Consider the following 16845-nt stretch of genomic DNA (forward strand, 5'->3'; position numbering starts at 1 on the left):
ACACAGGACTGGATCAGGGAATGGAATACTGGGTCAGGGAATGGTACGGAAAGCAGCATGGCCTAGAGGGAAGAGCAAGACACTGGGCATCAGAGGCTGGATTCTAATCCAGGCTTCACCATTTGTCTGCTGTGGGGCTTTGGTTAAATTACTTAACTTCTCTGGTCTTCCATTACCTTATCTTTTAAATGGGAAATGAATCCTCCTCCCTCTGACAAACCATGATCCCCATGTGGGACAGGGATTGTGTCCAACCTGATCGTCTAATTATCTACCTCAACTCTTAGTGCAGTCTCCGGCACATAGTAATGGCTTAACAGATACCATTAAAAACACAGAGGATTAAAATTTCCTGGAAGAACCTGGGGTAAGATCCCCGCAAAAGTTGGGGAAGGACCAAGATGCTACGATTCTGGGGGACATCAATGAGAAAAAGAACTGTTCCCATGGATATTTTCCCCCAAACGATGACCTAGAGAAAAGGGGAAATCTTCTTCTGGGTAGGTCTTCGGCAAAAGTAAAAGCCAATTCGACTTGGGGAAGGCACCTGAAAACAATGCTCATCAGCGCTGGGAAATGAAGACTTTCGTGGAAGAGCAGCATCCAGTAATTCTTTGTATCCCAAAGATGTACTGAGTCATTGACCTACCTAGAAAGTCCCAGGAGAACATAGGCAAATTTCATTCTTAGTCATTTTTTTCTTTTGAAATCTATCTCCCCCCTACCTCAAAAAAAAAATCCCTCAGCCAAACTGTGAACAATGACTGCCCTGGAACCAGAGGGTTTTTTCCACAAATGACACTGGGTAGCATGTGTGTTCGCAGCAAATGCCAGTCTGAGTATGCGTAGGTGTGGCCCCTGTTCCTGTGCCTGGAAGGCAGGTTTCCCCGCAGGATTACCCGCTTGCTTTTCTGCTACCAAACTTGCTCTCCTTTAAGAACTCCTCTAACTAACAAGGTCTGGGGCTTTGGGCTAAGCCCCTCATCCCCTTCCAAGATTCCTGACGCTTCTCCCAAGTTTGTGGAGGCCCATCTTTCGATCTGGTTAACCGATCCGTGGTAGAGGTCTGCTGACTCAGAAAAAAACAAAAGCAACCCAACAGGCTTCCGTACATTGCACCAGGTCTCTTTGATTTGCTTCAAGGCCTGTCAAGGGCAGGAATGAGTGGGTCTGCTTTCCTTAGAATGTCAGAAATTCATTCTGCCACGGAACTGCCAGCAAAACTCATTTGCGGCACCTGGTCTTTCTGGCACCTGTAAAAAAGATTTGCTTAACTCAGCTTAGCTACTGACCCTCAGGTCACAGTAATTCTAATATTCTCTTCTGAAATGTGCAGAGATACCACGCTACCTTAGAGGGCTAGAGAGCTACATTGAGTCTCTCAGCTAAGGGCAGGAGTCCTATTTATCTTTACTATTCCACAGGAACAAACCTGATAATAATTAAGAATAGTGGCATTTGTGAAGCACTTACTATATACCAAGTATTGTACTAAGTGCTGGGATATATGCAAGATAATCGGGTCAGATGTTGTTTCTACCCTCAATAGGGCTTACAGTCTAAGGGAAAGGGAGGAGAGGGAAAGGGAAAACTCATCTGTAGAGCAGGTTGAACTATCCCAAGTTTTCAAATGGGGACACTGAAGCTTAAGACATTCAATCAATCGATTGTATTTCCTGAGCACTAAACGTGCATCCAGAGCTGTACTAAGCACTTAGGAGAGTACGATATAACAGAGTTGGTAGACTCATTCCCTGCCCCTGATGAGCTTATAGTCTAGAGGGGGAGACCGAAATTAATATTCATGAATTAATTACAGATATGTAGGTAAGTGTTGTGCGGCTGAGGGAGAGGGGAATAAAGGGCGTGAATCCAAGTACAGTGATGACCCAGTAAGGAGCGGGAGAAGAAGAAATGAGGGTGTAGTCATGGAAGGCCTCATGGAGGAGTTGTGCTTTCAATAAGGCTCTGAAGATGAAGAGAACGATCGTCTGCCAGATATCAAGAGGGAGGGCGTTCAAAGCCGGAGGCAGGACGTGGGCGAGAGGTCGGCGGCAAGATAGATGAGATTAAGGTAGAGTGAGCGCGTCGACTTTAGAGGATCGAAGTATGTGGGCTGGGTTGCAGTAGGAAATCAGGGAGGTAAGATAGGAGGGGGCAAGGTGAATGAGTGCTTCAAAGCTTTGGTAAGGAGTTTCTCTTTGATGCAGAGGAGGATGGGCAGCCACCGGAGGTTCTTGAGGAATGGGAAAATGTGGACTGAAAGTTTTTGTAAAAAAATGATCCGGGCAGCAGAGTGGAGTACGGACTGGAGTGGGGAAGAGACAGGAGGCAGGGAGGTCAGCAAGGAGGCTGATTCAGTAATCAAGGTCGCTTAGGATAACTGTGTGGATTAACATGGTAGCGGTTTGGATGGAGAGGACAGGGCAGATTTTAGTGACGTTGTCATGGTAGAACTGACAGGATTTGGTAACATTGGATATATGGGTTGAATGTACATTCCGAGCGCTTAGCACAGAGCTCTGCACACATTAAGCATTCAATAAATATGACTGAATGAATGAATGAGCTATATGAGTCAAGGATAATGCCAAGCTTATGGGCTTGTGAGACTGGGAGGTTGGTGGTGCTGTCTACAGTGACGGGAAAGTCAGGGGGAGGACTGGGTTTGGGTGGGAAGAAGAGGAGTTCTGATTTGGACTTGTCTTTTTTGGATATTCATTTCCTGGCTCTGTCAGCTCACAGCGAAATGAATCCTCTTGAAGTCCATTATACTTGTTGATGAACAAATGTGACCAGAACATGGAACACAGTCTATAAATCTGTCTGAGGGGGTGAATTAGCGGAGAGGACGCTGGTTTGAGAGATACTGTATAAATGTCAGCTATCATTACTCTCATTAATTATGTTTCTGCAAAAGAACTAATCATATCCACTGCACATTTTGCTGACTGATATTATGAGCAGAAATATTTCACTCCCAATTTCTTCCATACAGGTTTTCATTTTCTTACTTCTTCCCACCACTTCTCTCTTTGGAAAAACTCCTTCTGTCATGCACATGTTCTACATTGCTTAATTAGCCATGTCTGCTCTTCCTAGAGGCAGAGAAAGGATTCTGATAACTGGACATTTGTTAACTGGGTCCAGGGAAGTTTCTCATTTTATTTTAGAGATAATGTGGTCAATAAAACAAGCGTAGTTTTGGAAATTAGGAGGGTTGGGAATCGATAATTTGCTGAGGGGTCTTGAGTAAGTTGGTTAACTTCTCTGTTTTTTTGTTTTCCTCATTGATAATAATGTTGGGATTTGTTAAGCGCTTACTATGTGCAAAGCACTGTTCTAAGCAGTGGGGGGATACAAAGTGTTCAGGTTGTCCCTCATGGGGCTCACAGTCTTCATTCCCATTTTACAGATGAGGTAACTGAGGCCCAGAGAAGTTGTGACTTGCCCAAAGTCACACAGCTGACAAGTGGCGGAGCCAGGATTAGAACCCATGACCTCTGACTCCCAAGCCCAGGGTTCTTTCCACTGAGCCGCACTGCTTCTTCGCTGCTTTATCTCCTTGTTGCTCTGCAATAGGGGTTGTTAGGCCCCTTGATTCTTTCTCCTACCTGTTAACATTATTCTCTACATTGGTCTCCCCTCTTTTCCAATCTACTCTCTCCATGTCAATCAATGATATTTATTGAGCGCTTCCTCTGTGCAGAGCATTGTCCTAAACTCTCAGGAGAGTATACTACAATAGAGTTAGTAAACATGATTCCTTCCTTCAGGGAACTTATAGTCCAATTGGAAAGTCATATGGGGCTCACAGTCTGAGCGGGAGGCAGAACAGATATTGACTCTTCATTTTACACATGGGGAAACTGAGGCACAGATAAATTAAGGGACTTGCCCAAGGCCACAGAGCAAACAAGTCCTCTGACTCTCGGGCCTGTCATCTTCCCACTAGGCTATGCTCCCTCTTTGGTGTCCATTTGATGTTCAGATCTAAATCTGTGTTCCACAGATACTCTCTCCTTCTGGACTGACTCTTGTTCTTGCCCCACTTTTCTCTCTCTTTGCCTGTTGAACTTACAGGTCCCCACTTTTCTCTCTCTTTGCCCATTCAACTTAAAGGTCTTCCTTGATTAAACTGAAGTTGCATTCTAAGAAAAGACAGCGAACAACAAATTCAAGAAAAGCTAAGCGAGGTTTACACCAAAAAGGGGAGTGATGGAGGCGGTGGGTTGGGGGGGGGGGGGGCGGGGGATGATGGGATTGGTTTCCAGACTCCTTCAAATCACTGAAACAACGACTGTTTCAATGAAAAACTCAGTTCCCTTTAAACTCCCACACTGACATAAGCCTTCTTCTGTGCTTGCCCCTGGTGGATGGAGCAGGGGAAATTCCTCCCAAGTAGGGACAAGAGAAATAGCTCAGAGGACACAATATGGCAGACTGGAAGACAATATGCTGAAAGACAACAGAGCTCATGCAGAGGTGACTTCTCCTTTTCTCTACCTCAGTAAAATAGAGAGGGATGAGTATCGGATAAAATATCTGATATGATAATGTTGATATTTGTTAAGCACTTACTACGTGCGGAGCACTGTTCTAAACACTGGGGTAGATACAGCGTAATCAGGTTGTCCCACGTGAGGCTCACAGTCTTCATCCCCATTTTATAGATGAGGTCACTGAGGCACAGAGAAGTGAAGTGACTTGCCCACAGTCACACAGCTGACGAGTGGTAGCGTCGGAATTCGAACCCATGACCTCTGACCCCCAAGCCCGGGCTCTTTCCACTGAGCCATGCTGCTTCTCAGCGTGACATAATAATAATAATGTTGGTATTTGTGAAGTGCTTACTACGTGCAGAGCACTGTTCTAAGCACGGGGGGAGATACAGGTAATCAGGTTGTTCCACGTGAGGCTCACAGTTAATCCCCATTTTACAGATGAGGTAACTAAGGCACAGAGAAGTGAAGTGACTTGCCTACAGTCACACAGCTGACAAGTGGCAGAGCCGGGATTCCAACCCATGACTCTGACTCCCAAGCCCGAGCTCTTCCCACCGAGCCACGCTGCTTCTCTATTTGAGGAACAGCAAGGCCTGGTGATTAAAGCATGGATCTAGGAGCCAGAGGACCGGGGTTTTAATCCAGACTCCACCATTTGCCGGCTGGGTGACCTTGGAAATTCACTTCACTTCTCTGTACCTCAGTTTCCTTGACTGTAAAAGGGGGATTCAGTACCTGTTCTCCCTCCTACTTAGACTGTGAGTTCCATGAGGGACAGGCCTATATGTGGCCTGATTAACTTGTACCTACCCCAGCGCTCAGAACAGTGCTTGACATAGTAAGCGCTTAACAAATACCCAAGCAGAGCTCAAACACAAACTCGCACTACTAAGGGAGAAGCAGTATATTGTTTATAAAGCAGGGAATAGATATATTATGAGGTGGCTGAGAAACAAAGATACATAGAAATATGTCAATCGTATTTATTGAGCGCTTACTGAGTGCAGAGCACTGTACTAAGCACTTGGAATGTACAATTCAGCTCCAGAATAAATATATCTACATATACACCGACATATATAGAGACACGTATTTGTGCCAGTCCTTTTCACTGTGAATTTTTAGGGTAACGCTCCTGCATTCCCCTCTCCTCCACCCCTTCAAAGCGTAAGTGTAAATCCACACAGAAGAAGGTAGTGTAAAGTGAGGGAGAGCTGGCCTTTATAGATCTAAAGCACTTTTTATATATTTGTTAAGCATTCACTACGTGCGGAGCCCTGTTCTAAGCATTTGGGAGAGTACAACGCAATAGAATTAGCAGACACATTCTCTGAACATAATGAACTTACAATCTAGAGGGGAAGATAAACTATAATATGAATAAGTAATTTATAATAAATAATTTAAAGATATGTACATAAGTGATGTGGGGTTGGGGTGGAGCAATTATCAAACATCCAAAGGTTTGTTGCTGAAGTGTACTTAGTACAGTGCTCTGTACACAGTAAGTGCTCAATAAATACGATTGAATGAATGATACAGATCCTCGAACATAAATGATGCCAAAGGGAGAGCGAGTCAGAGAAAAGTGAGCTTAATTAGGACCCAAGTCTTCTGACTCCCAGGTCCAGGCTCTTTCCACTAGGCCATGCTGCTTCGCTTAATTTTTTCTGCTTCTAGTTCTGTCCTCTGTTGAACTTCAGCCCTAACTCTTTTCATCCCTATCTTCCCAGATGCCTTACTGTCTCAATAAAGTGGGCACCTCAATTTCAATATGTTTTACACTGAACACATCTTTCCCCACAAATCCTTTCCTCCACCTGACTTCCACCTCACAGCTAGCTGACAATGTTACCCTTCTCTCTACCCCAAAAGTCCCCGCAACCTTGGTTATTATCTCCACTCCCTTTCAAATCTCACATTTAGTCTGGTGCTATATCCTGCCAGTTTTTTTCTCTGCCATCTTTCCCAGATCAGTTCCTTTCTTTTTTTTAATGGTATTTTTCAAGTGCTTATTAGGTGCCAGGCCTTGTATTATGTAGCTTTTTCACAACTCAGCCTCCTCAGTGGTCTTTCTGACTCCAGCTTCTTCCCTCTCTGGTCCATATCTCACTCTATACTCGGCTCCCCACACCTTATAAAGCTTCCTTGGTTACCCATTCTTCTCCACATCAGGCAGAAACTCCTGATGACAGATTTGAAGACACTCTCTCAGCTTTTCCCCTTTCACGTATCCATTCTCTTCTTCCACTACACCCCAGATCACACTTTTCACTCGTCCCAAGCTAACCTTCTCTTTGCACTTGGTTCTTGACTGTCCCACCTCCAACCCCTTGCCCACACCCTTCTTCTGTCCGGAGCTCTCCCCACCCCCCCCGAATCAAATCTGCAAGACCACAGCTCTCCGCAACTTCAAAGTCCTAATGAAAACCCACATGCATCAGGAGGACTTCCCCAATTTATTCCCCACCAGAGAGACTTGAGGGCGGAGACTCAGGTTGACTGCGCGGAAGGAGGCGATGGTAAAACACTTCCAGATTTTTACCAAGGAATTGCTATGGATCCACTACCGGAATGATTGCAGGTGGAGGTGGGGCGTTTTGGGAGAGATGCGTCCATGGCGTCATTATGAGGTGGAGACAACTCGACGGCATAAGACATCACCTCATCACTTATAAACTCACAGCCATGCTTAGCACTTCTGTACATATCCGTTCATATTCTCTGCTACTCAAGTACTTATTTGTTTTCCTATCCAACTTTCCTTTCTTTACTCCTCCTACTGGCAATTCATTTTGTGTTCTGTCTTCCCTGTTAGATTGCAAATGCTTTAAGAGCAGTGATTATACCTCTATTTTTTTGTGGTATTCATTAAGCATCAAATACTTAAATGTGTCAAATACTGTTCTAAGCACTGGGGTAGGTACGAGTTAATTAGGTCGGATTCAGTCCCTGTCCCCTACAGGGTTCACAGTCAAAGTGGGGGGGAGAACAGGTATTGAATACTCATTTTCAGTTGAGGAAAGTGAGGCAAAGAGAAGATAAGTGACTTCCCCAAGGTCATACAGTAGGCAAATGGTGGAGCTGGGATTAGAACTCAGGTCCTCTGCCTCCTAGATCTATTGCACTCAGTGCTTTGCATGTTATAGGTGTTCAATAAATATTAGTTATTAAATTACGTGGCTCGGTGGAAAGAGCACGGGCTTTGGAGTCAGAGGTCATGAGTTCGAATCCCAGGTCTGCCACTTGTCAGCTGTGTGACTGTAGGCAAGTCACTTAACTTCTCTGTGCCTCAGTTACCTCATCTGTAAAATGGGGATGAAGACTGTGAGCCCCACGTGGGACAACCTGATTCCCCTGTGTCTACCCCAGCGTTTAGAACAGTGCTCGCCACATAGTAAGCGCTTAACAAATACCAACATCATCATCAATTACCGCAATGTAAAATGGGACTAATCTCGGATACAGCCCCAGACTCCAAGGCTAGCCTGGAGCAGATCAGCCCCTTCACTGACACTCAGCCAGGGGTTTTCTGGTAATGATCCCACATCACGCTAGCATGGTTTAGTGGATCGAGCGCAGGCCAGGGAGTCAGAAGGTCTTGGGTTCTAATCCCAACTCCACCACTCGTCTGCTGTGTGACCTCGGGAAAGTCACTTCACTTCTCTGTGCCTCGGTTCCCTCATCTGTAAAATGGGGATTAAGACTGTGAGCCCCATGTGGGACAGGGAGTCTGTCCAACCTGATTTGCTTTTGTCCACCCCATCACTTAGTACAGTGCTCGGCACGGAATAAGGGCTTAACAAATACCATAACCCTTATTTCATTATTATTATTATTATCACCACCCCTGACTTACTCTGAGGCTGAATGAATTCCTTCAAAGTTTCCATAGTCCAGACCCATACCCCCAGCCTGGCACTAAGACCGACTAAGACAGTGCACACAGTAAGCACTCAATAAATACCACTTATTGATACTAACCCTTGAATTCTTCCCTCACTGAAATTTCATCCTTGTTGGACGATCTTCTGCTTTACAGTTCAGCTCACGAGAGTTGCCTGAAAATCAGCATTTTTTGCAGTTTAATTGATGACAGCTTTGAACTCTAGACTGTAAACTCAATATAGGCAGGGAATGTGTCTGTTTATTGTTGTGTTGTACTCTCCCACGTGCTCAGTACAATGCTCTGCACAGAGTAAGTGCTCAATAAATACGACCGAGTGAATGGATTAATTAATGAACCCAAAAGGAAGCTGTGTACACTAAGCTTCCAGACCCAACCCTGAGCAAACACTTCCAAACACTCTGTGTAGGGAAAGCTCCAGATGAAGGTAAGGTGGGCTCAGGCTTTTTGGTGAACCCAGGAGACGATCAAAGTTTGTGTTTCTTTTGCCCAGCATGATGGCCGAGATGAGGTTTTTACCCTCCTCCAACTAAAAAAGAAGAAGTGAATTGGCCAGTTTGAATTTTTGTTTCAGGGATTGCCCCCTGCAGGTTTTGCATCTGTGGTGGGAGCGCCTCAGTGGCATCAACGGAAAGATCTTCTCCTCAATCCTCATAATGCGAATGACATCATCCTCAGATTAAGAAGATGTTCATCAGCGGCTTGCTGGCTATATTCCTGAGGGAGGAAGCCCATCGTGATGAGCTTGAAGAGGGATGACTGGTTATCCAGGATGGCCTGGATCCGGGGTGGAGGCTTTTAAAGTAAGGGAGTAGGAAAGAGGGAGGTAGGAGTAGGAAAGGGCCAAGAAGTAGGTCAGCCTTAGGCTCGGGAAAACCCAGGCCCGCATAATAATAATACTAATAATTATTATCGCAGTATTTGTTAAGCACTAACTATGTGCCAGGCACTGTACTAAGCGCTGGGGCGGATACAAGCAGATCGGGTTGGACACAGTCCCTGTCCCACGTGGGACTCACGGTCTCAATCCCCACTTTACAGATGAGGTAACTGAGGCACAGAGAAGTGAAGTGACTAGCCCAAGGTCACACAGCAGGCAAGTGGTGGAGCCAGGATTAGAACACATGACCTTCTGACTACCAGGCCCATAACATTAGTAACAATAATAATAATAATAACCGTGGTACTTGTTAGAGTCTATGCTCTATCCACTATGCCACGCTGCTTCTCATATCTGCAGAGCACATCTGTGAGCGATGAGGGGGAATGGGGATAGGGTTCAAGGGAGGAAGGATCAAGTCTCTTATATTGTACACTCCCAATCAATCAGTCGAATTTATTGAGCGCTTACTGTGTGCGGAGCACTGTACAGAGAGCTTGGGAGAGTACAGTCTAACAGAGGTGGTAGACATGTTCCCTGCCCACAACAAGCTTACGGTCTGGACGGGGAGAAGTGCTTAGTACAGTGGTCTGCACTCAGTAAGTACTCGGGAGATACCATCGGTTGATTGATCAACTTTTACGAATCCTGACCCATGGGAATGACGAAATGGCTTGTGCCGCCCTCCGACCCTCCACAATAGCGCACTGACTCGTGTAACCCTCTGCGAGATGACTGGATGTCTGCAAAAAAAAAAAAAAATCCCCGGACTCCAAAGAAACAGCTTCCAAAGGCGTTGGTGGTCTAAACTGGTTTTGATCCCCCACCGTCCCTGTGTAATTCGGGTAGTCATTTCATCTCCTTGTGCCTCCGTTTCCTCATCCGTAAGATCAAGTTCATAACGCTCAGCCAGCCACTCAGGCCTCTGAGGTAAGGCTGAGTTACTTAACTTCTCTGCACCACAATTTCCTCATCTATAAAATGGGTATTTTCTGTTCTCCCTCCCCTTGAAACCCTAAGCCCCACGTGGCACAGGAGCTGGGTCTGACCTGATTGTATTGTATCTAACCCAGTGTGAAGTACGGTGCTCCACACATGGAAAGCACTTGAAAAAATACCAGTTATTATTGTTATTAGTATTATTAGGTACTTATTCAACTAGATGCTTCTAGGGAATTTACCATTTTTAATAAACTATATAAACTCTCTGGGGGCACTCGGGTACCATTTAGTACATCAGTGTTGCAGTCCACCTTTCTCTCTATACAAAGCCCAGAATCAGGGGCAAGATTTAGAGACAACAGGAGTCTCACTTGAGGCGGACAGTATAACTAGGAGGAAGCAGATGAGAAAACTGGGGCACGGAGAAGTTAAGTGACTTGTCCAAGATCACGCAGCAGACAAGTGATGGGATCGGGGATTAGAACCCAGGTCGTCTGACTCTCAGGCTCATACAGTTTCCACTGAGCCACGCTGCTTCTCCGTTCATGCCTAATAACAAGTTTCTGGCTCCAAAAGTGACATGGCAAACAAAGATTCCCAGGTCTGGCCCTGACAGTTCCCTGTGAATTTGATTTTTCCCTTCCAGATTGGCAGAGCTGTTGGAGAGTGGCTTGTCCACTGTAGCTGTGCTCTAAACTCCGTGGCGACTGAGAGGGAACCGTCTGTACGTCACGTCTACACTGTAAGGTCGACCTCTAGACTGTAATAATAATGGTAATAATTGGGGTATTTGTTAAGTGCTCATTATAAAAATAAAAATGGTAGTATTTATTAAGCGCTTACTATGTGCAAAGCACTGTTCTAAGCGCTGGGGGATACAAGGTGATTAGGTTGCCCACGTGGGGCTCACAGTTTTAATCCCCATTTTACAGATGAGGTCACTGAGGCACAGAGAAGTTAAGTGACTTGCCCAAAGTCACACAGCTGGCAAAAGCCAGGATTTGAACCCATGAACTCTGACTCCCAATCCTGGGCTCTTTCCACTGTACCACGCTGCTTACGTGCCTGGCACTGCATTAAACACTAGGGTAGATACAACATAATCAGGTTGGACACAGTCCCTAATCCATATAGGACTCCCTGTCTTAATCCCTATTTTACAGATGAAGTAACTGAGGCACAGAGAAGTGAAGAGACTCGCCAAGCTCACACAGAAGACAAGTGGCACAGCTGGGATTAGAACCTAGCTCCTCTGACTCCCAAACCTGTGTTCTTTCCACCATGCCATGTTGAGGGCAGGGAACCTGTCTCCCAACTCTATTAAACTGTACTTTCTCAATTGCTTAGTACAGTGCTCTACATACAATAGGCACTCAATAAATACAATTGATTGATTGAAAAAAATCAGTGTATAAAGCCGTGGAGCGTCCTACCCCTAGGGTGGTAATACAGTCCAGGCCACAACTCCCGGGAAGCAATGTTGCCTAGTGGATCGAGCACGGGCCTGGGAGTCAGAAGGACCTGGGTTCTAATCTCAGCTCCACCACTTGTTTGCTGTATGACATTTTCACTTCTCTGTGCCTCAGTTAACTCATCTGTAAAATGGGGATTAAGACCGTGAGCCCCATGTGGGACAGGGACTAAGTCCAACCTGATTAACATGTATCTACCCCAGCACTTAGTACAGTGCCTGGCACATAGTAAGTGCATAATGAAGATGATAAAAATAAATAAATAAAACCCTCCTCTCTCCCGAGTGCACAGGAACTGGACATCGGGATTCTGATGGCCAGGGAGGCCAAGAAGGGCCAAGGTGTCTCTGGATGGAGAAGCAGCGTGGCTTAGTGGAAAGAACCCGGGCTCGGGAGTCAGAGGTTGTGGGTTCTAATCCCAGCTCCGCCACTTATCAGCTGTGTGACTTTGGGTGAGTCACTTAACTTCTCTGTGCCTCAGTTACCTCATCTGGAAAATGGGGATTAAGACCGCGAGCCCCACTTTGGACAACCTGATTACCTTGTATCTATCCCAGTGCGTAGTTCATGCTTGTCACATTGTAAGCACTTACTAAATACCATCATTATTGTTATTATTATTATTATTAGAAAACGTGCCCAGGGAACCTATCTATTAATTATAACAATGTGGCGTTTGTTAAGCACTTACTATGTGCCAGGCACTCTTCTCAGCGCTGGGATTAGATACAGACTAGTCAGTTTGAACACAGTACCTGTCCCACATTCATTCATTCAATAGTATTTATTGAGCACTTACTATGTGCAGAGCACTGTGATAAGCCCCACATGGGGCTCATAGTCTTAATCCCCATTTTATAGATGAGATAACTGAGCCCCAGAAAAGTTAAATGACCTGCCCAAGGTCACACAACAGACAAATGGCAGAGCTGGAACTAAAACCCAGAGCTTTCTGATTTCGAAGCTCTAGCCGCTAATTCATTCATTCATTCATTCAACAGTAACTCCCACTGCTTCTCTCTATTCCATGGGGTTGCGCCTCTGTATTCCGTGGAGCTACCCCCGCAGAGGCTTCCAGTCCTAGGAGATTGAAATGAGGATCTGTAGGAATGCTTCCTGCCTACTACTTATTGCCCGACACATCCCCCCGGGAAAATTCAATCCCTTTGATCTGGACTTTTCATCAAACAAACGACAATAACAACAGCAGGGAAAAAACCACACACATAAAAAATTAATCTTTTTATTTTTGCTTTCAAGGAGAAAATATGTGCCTATTTTAGAGTTGATCATTTGGGGGTTTTCCCTTTTGAACCTCCCATCCGACTTCTCTGCAACCCACGTGGGTTTGGTTCAGAGAAAAGCCTCAATCGGAGTGACTCACGGGAAATTTTACACACCTCCCCTCATTTGCAAGGCAGTGAGGGCTTCCCCTCAGTCTAGGCGGACACCAGTGGGTGGTAAAGGGGATTTTTAGAATCGTTTTCAATTATGCCTGAACGTGTGGGAGAAGGCAAGCAAAAGGGGAGGAGCAGCGTAGTTCTCTGCAGATCATTTGTCTTCGGTGCATTCGGTGAATCATTTTGGAACTCTCTCCCTAGCACATCGCTTCTGCTGGCATTGTGCTGACCTCGCAGGAAGTGTCCAGAAACGGGGACATTTCCTCCCCTGCTTTTCCTATTCCGTTGTCATTCCACCAGGCCTGACCCCAGTCTCGAATGTCACATTCACAGTGGCTTTCTTGAGGCCGATTCGCTTTATGGGAAGTGGCCTAGGCTAGAATTAGGTTGTCTACGGGATGGGGGGGAGGCGGGGAGGGCAAAACCAGTGGGAGAATATGAAAGAAGAGAGATTTCAGCAGACGTGCCTCTTTTCTTTTTCGTTTCTCTCTGGAACACACCACGAGGGGGAGGGCCCAGCGTGGAAGGAAAGGGTAATTCCCGCTCAGAGAACTGGAGAGTCATTGATGGGCTTCATTCATTCATTCCACCGTATTTATGAGCTTTTTCTGTGTGCAAAGCACTGTACTGAGCACTTGGGAAAGTGCAATGTAACAATAAACAGACACATTCCTTGCCCACAGGGAGATTGAAGTTTAAAGGGAGAGACTTAAAAGTGACCTTTCAAGAATTGGTCAATCAATCGATGGTATTTATTGAGTGCTTACTATGTACCGAATGCTGTACTAAGCAACTGGGAGAGTACCATACGAGAAAATTAGCAGTGACGTTCCTCACCTGTAACGAGTTTACAACCTAGAGAGGGAGACATTCCATCCCCATCCTCCTCCTGCCTCAGTGCCCTTAAAAAATAATAACGATAGCATTGGTTAAGCTAATCAAGGAAGTTACAAGCTAATCAGGTTGGACACAGTCCCTGTCCCACGTGGGGGCTCACAATCTCAATCCCCATTTTATAGATGAGGGAACCGAGGCACTGAGAAGTGAAGTGACTTACCCAAGGCCACACAGCAGACAAGTGGTGGATCTGGGATTAGAACCCATGTCCTTCTGACTCCCATCTCATACAGAAAAAAAATCTTTTACGTTTGTTGAGAGCCTATATCTGAAAATCAATCAATAGTATTTATTAAGGGCTCACTCTGTGCCAAGCCCTGTACCAAGAGTTTGGGAGAGTACAATACATGAGTTGGTTGACACGCACTCTGCCCTCAAGGAATTTACAGTTTAGTTGTTGCCATGAAGTTCTTCTTTAAAACTAACCTAAATTGTTCTTGCTGCAGCTCTGTTTGTTCAGGCCACGGGGCAGAAGGGGAACAGTGGCATATCTCAAAAGACCATTATTCAATCTCCCCTCTTCTCTGGTTAAATTCTCAGTTTATTCATTAAATCATATTTATTGAGTGCATACTGTGTGCAGAGTACTGTACTAAGCCTTATGGAGAGAACAATACAACAATAAACAGACACATTCCCTGCTCACAACCAGCTTACAGTCTTTAGCTTTTAGAAGTAAAATGGGTATAGAACTGAGGAGTCAGAGGATGTGGGTTCTAATCCCGCCTCTGCCACTTGTTTGCTGTGTGACCTTGGGCAAATCACTTAACTTCTCGGTACCTCAGTTACCTCATCTGTAAAATGGGGATTAAAAGTGTGAGCCCCACGTGGGACAACCTGCTTACCCTGTATCTAACCCAGCACTTAGAACAGTGCTTGGCCCCAAGTAAGCGCTTAACAGATACCATCATTGTTGTACATATCATCTGCTTCTGACCTCCCAGGAAGGCCTTGGGGATTCATATAATGAAGTCTGTGAAGGTTTCTTTCCAATTTAGAAGACTGATGCTTGGGTTGAGGGTTTTTTGGTTTTGTTTTGTTCTGCCTTTTTTAAAAAAATGATATTTGTTATTAGACGCTTACTATGTGTCAAGCGATGTTCTAAGCGTGGGGTTAGATACAAGTTGATCAGGTCGGACACAGTCCCGGTCCCACATGGTGCTCACAATCTAAGTAGGAAAGAGGATTGGTATTTAATCTCCATTTTACAGTTGAGGGAACTGAGGCTCAGAGAAATTCATTCATTCATTCAGTCAATGGTATTTATTGAGTGCTTACTGTGTGCAGAGCATTGTGCTAAATGCTTGGAAGAACACAATACAGAGATGACTGATACCTTCTCTGCTTAGATTCACACAGCAGGCAAGGGGCAGAGCCCAGATCTACTGACTCCGAGGCTTGTTGACACCGCTTCCCTAACCCGCTGCTATGAAATCACATAATGGTGGGAAGGGGATGTCAAAAACCAGCAGTGCTCCTCACTGGTCCCCTGTTGGGTCAATAGTTAAGAGCAGGAGGGAGTGGAAAGAGCATGTGACAGGCATCAAGAGAACTGAGTTCTAATCTCAGCTCTGCCACTTGCCTGCCTTATGACCTTGGACAAGTTACTTAAAGAAGCAGCATGGCTCAGTGGAAAGAGCTTGGGCTTGGGAGTCAGAGGTCATGGGTTCTAATACCTGCTCCTCCACTTGTCAAGTGTGAGACTTTGGGCAAGTCACTTCACTTCTCTGTGCCTCAGTTCCCTCATCTGCAAAATGGGGATTAAGACTGCGAGCCCCCCATGGGACAACCTGATCACCTTGTATCCCCCCAGCACTTAAAACAGTGCTTTGCACATAGTAAGCGCTTAACAAATACCAGCATTATTATTATTATTATTATTATTAAACTCTCTGAGCCTAAATTAATCACTCAATCAATTCTATTTATTGAGTGCTTACTGTGTGCAGAGCACCGAACTAAATGCTTGGGAGAGTATAGTACAGTAGAGTTGGTAGACACGTTCCCTGCCTATAAGGAGTTTGCAGTCTAGAGGAATCTATATCATTTTTGGTAACAATCTGGTCCACTCTTCTTTTTTGAATATTTCACCGGACTCACACTTATTTAATTTATTAATTATAGTACTTGTTAAGCCCTGCATGCCAAGCACTGTTCTAGACACTGGAGTAGATACAAGTTAATCAGGTTAGACACAGCTCCCTGTCCCAATTAGGGCTTACAGTCTAAGTAGGCTGGAGGAGGATGTACTTCATTTGACAGATGAGGTAACTGAGGTACAGAGAAATCAAGTGACTTGCCCAAGGTCACACAGCAGACAAATGGCAGAGCCAGGATTAAAACCCAGATCCTCTGTCTCGCAGGCCCCGGCCTCTTCCCGGCAGGCCACACTACTTCCTTTAAGCTCCCAAAATACTCTCTATGTCATCATCAAACAAAATGAGGTCATTGCCAGAGAGTTGTGGAATAGGTGACAAGAAATTATGAATGATCTAAGAGGGGGAATTTAGAGACAGAAGAGGAGAGTACCTTGATGGTAATTGCAGAAGGGGATTATTATACTGTGATGAGGTTCCAAATGTTTCAATTAATGAGAAACAGGTGAAGAATGGAGTAGGCGGTCAACAGAGTTCAGGAGAAAAATGAATCACGATGCCAAGTTATCCAAAAGATCACCATGGTGGATGGTGAAGTCATAGATTAGGATTACAGAAAGCAGAGTGGAATATTGGGAGGAGGGTTTTGAAAAGCATCTGCAAAATCATTCACTCGTTCAATTTTATTTATTGAGTGCTTACTGTGTGCAGAGCACTGTACTAAACGCTGGGTAAAGTACAACCCA

This window comes from Ornithorhynchus anatinus, chromosome 6 (genome assembly GCF_004115215.2).
Source record: "Ornithorhynchus anatinus isolate Pmale09 chromosome 6, mOrnAna1.pri.v4, whole genome shotgun sequence".
NCBI lineage: Eukaryota > Metazoa > Chordata > Mammalia > Monotremata > Ornithorhynchidae > Ornithorhynchus > Ornithorhynchus anatinus.